Consider the following 2,952-nt stretch of genomic DNA (forward strand, 5'->3'; position numbering starts at 1 on the left):
GGACACCTACATCGACATCAAAGAATCCACACTGGGGAAAAACCATATAAATGCCTGGAGTGTGGAAAGAGCTTCAGCAGGAGTGAAACTCTATATAGTCATCAAAGGATCCATACTGGAGAAAAACCATATAAATGCCTGGAGTGTGGAAAGAGCTTCAGCAGGAGTGAAACTCTATATAGTCATCAAAGAATCCACACTGGAAAAAAACCTCATAAATGCCTGGAGTGTGGAAAGAGCTTTAGTGAGAGAAGAACGCTATATAGTCATCAAAGGATCCACCCTGGAGAAAAAACATACAAATGTCTGGAGTGTGGAAAGAGCTTTAATGTGAGTGAACAGCTCCATAATCATCAAAGTATCCACACAGGACAAAACCATATAAATGGCTTCATTGTGGAGAATTCTTCACAACAAGCAGCAATTGCAGAAGTTGTCAAAGAATGCACCTGGGAGAAAACCCCTAAAAATTCATGGAGTGTTTCAGTCAAAATAGGTCTCAATAAAAATTATAAACTTTACACTCAAACTCTACACTATAAACGCACAGAGTGGACTGAATCCTTCAGAATAAATGGAAGTGTCAGGTCGACATAGATCCCTATTGGGACGCTGCCATTTTGGCAGGAGGGGGGAAATCTCAGGTGGGGGGAGTGTTCTTTGATGTATCCATTTTACTTTGTTCCTCTTTTTGTTTGATGTATCTTCCTGGGAATGGAAGAAGGGAGGGATGGGAGAAGAATGAGGCTGGGACCATCTGTTTTGTCTCAGCTCCAGAGGATCGCAGCGCCTGAGAACAACTTCTTATCACCTTCTCAGTTCGGAGTTCTCATAACACCTTTGCACCTCTGGATTGGCTCCCTGTGGACCGGGCAGTTGAGAGGGGTTTTGAAAAGTGGGTTTTAAGCTGTTGTTTTCGCACGGGAATTTTAGATCCTGCCTTCTTTCTCTGCAATCTCTATCTCTCAATAAAAGTTCCTTTTGAAATACTACCTCATTCAAGAGTTCTGCTTTCTTGAGGGATTAGCTGAGGCAAGACTTTACAGGCAGCTCAAAAACCACCTAATAAACCACATGGGAGAGAAACAGAAATGGATTAATTGTGGCTAATATACCGCCAAATGTGGCCAGCAAACTCTGTGCAGCCCCAGATGACATGCACAACGGTTTCTCTAGTGCGAAGAACCTCCAGTTTTTATCACAGACCTAATTATGAGCCAACAAGGCAGAGATGTGGATACTTACTCTTTATTGCCATTCTGTCAACGCTGCTAACATCGGATGTTCTCGCTTTGATCATATATGAAGATGCAGCCATTTTCCCCTTAACTTGTGTGTTACTTTTAGAGTTAGAATTAGATGATTCCTGGGGGGGGGGGAGGAAGAATGTGTATGGGAATTAGTTAGACGTAACAAAATCGTCCTAGAATGTTTTTCAAGGTTGTTTGAAATAAGAGATAAGAAATCGGTTGGAGGAACTGGAGGGAAGGTCTGCATTTCAAACTAATTGGAGAATGTGATTTATGACTGTTAATTAGAGGAGGGAATTGTGCTTTGATACTATGTGTTTAGGGGAGGAGAATTCAGATTTTGGCTTCGACCATGCTACTCGAATAAAGATTTTTTTAAGGTAAACAATGCCTCGAAATTCTTTGAAGACTTTCATCTGTCGGAACCATGACATATTCGACCTGTGAATGTATACAGTATTATCAGCCCAAACATTCAATGATATGCAGACTTGGGAACAGAACCATTTTACTATTTCTTTTATTATTATGGTTTAATTCTCCTTGTAGGATCAGCCATCAACCGGGCAAGGTCTGACCGCATTCGAATGCCTTTGAGAGGTCTCCAGTCTGCCGTAGGCAAAAGCCGCCACTCTGGGGAGATTCCTGTGGAATTGGCATAGAGCAGAGAAGTAGCTAGTTTATCTCTGCTTATGGGGCTGGTCTCTCAAGAGCTGAAAGAGGAACATAATTGGGCTAATCTGGCACCGACTCTCAGTTTTGGCTTTACCCTACTGCAGTTCACTTCTAGTAAACTATACCTTTCTCAACAAATGGAGTTAAGGATGGTTTTTACTTAGAAGCCCAATGTCAGGTCTGCCAGGTTGGGTTGGCACCTCACTGGTATCCTGCCCTGAAAGGCTGGTGTGGGAGGACGGATGGGCAATACATAAAGCTGTGTGTACCTGATGGCAAATAGGGAGGGGGGACTGACAGGCAGTAAGGACCAGAGCAGCCAGGTCCTGTTTGTGCCAGCATCCCAAGGCCAGGCATCCTGAGAAAATCTGTGGATTACCCCAAAACATCTCAGCCTTCTCAAAACACTTTGGCTGGAAAAGGACTGGTCAAGGGGAGGGATGGGCTCTGTGAAACTCTTTCTGTAACCAGTAGCCAGCACGAGTTTGTTAAAAGCAGATCATGCCACACCGATCTTATTTCACATGATTTTGATTGGATGCCTCTGTTTATACAACCAAAGATTGTACTAGCTTTTTTGGCTGCTGCTGCTGCACACTGCTGGCTCATATTTAAGTGATTGTCACAAGGGGGAGCATTTTGTAAATCTAGGTTTTGCACCCCACTCCTCATTCCCTTACTGTCCCCTACCCAAGCACACCCTCTCCTCCTCCCTTGGACCTCCCCCTCACTCTCCCCTCCCTCACTGTCCCCCTTCTACCTGTGATCCCCTCATGGTCCATCTCTCATCCCCCACCCTCACCCCTAACCATCCACATCCTCCCCTTGCCCCCCTTCAATGTCCCTCCCCCTTCCTACCCTCCCTCAACCCCCCCAGATCTCCTCATGGTCCATCACCCCATTCCTATTCCGCTCCTGCTTTTTCCTCTTCCCCCTCCCATCGTGTTCCCTCCCCTCCCCAGATGCTCCTCCCCCTCCCTCTTCCCCTCCACATCCCACTCCTCTCCATCATTTTCACCTTTCCTTT

At 45.2% G+C, this 2,952-nt stretch overlaps 1 pseudogene; it reads left to right on the plus strand.

Moving 5' to 3' along the window:
- The first annotated feature begins 9 nt into the window (after positions 1–9).
- The window catches only part of LOC107299598, a 21,273-nt pseudogene continuing 18,330 nt past the window's right edge, over positions 10–2,952 (plus strand).

The sequence above is a fragment of the Protobothrops mucrosquamatus genome, unplaced genomic scaffold, assembly GCF_001527695.2.
Source record: "Protobothrops mucrosquamatus isolate PMUCROS unplaced genomic scaffold, P.Mucros_1.0 scaffold5163, whole genome shotgun sequence".
Taxonomy (NCBI): domain Eukaryota; kingdom Metazoa; phylum Chordata; class Lepidosauria; order Squamata; family Viperidae; genus Protobothrops; species Protobothrops mucrosquamatus.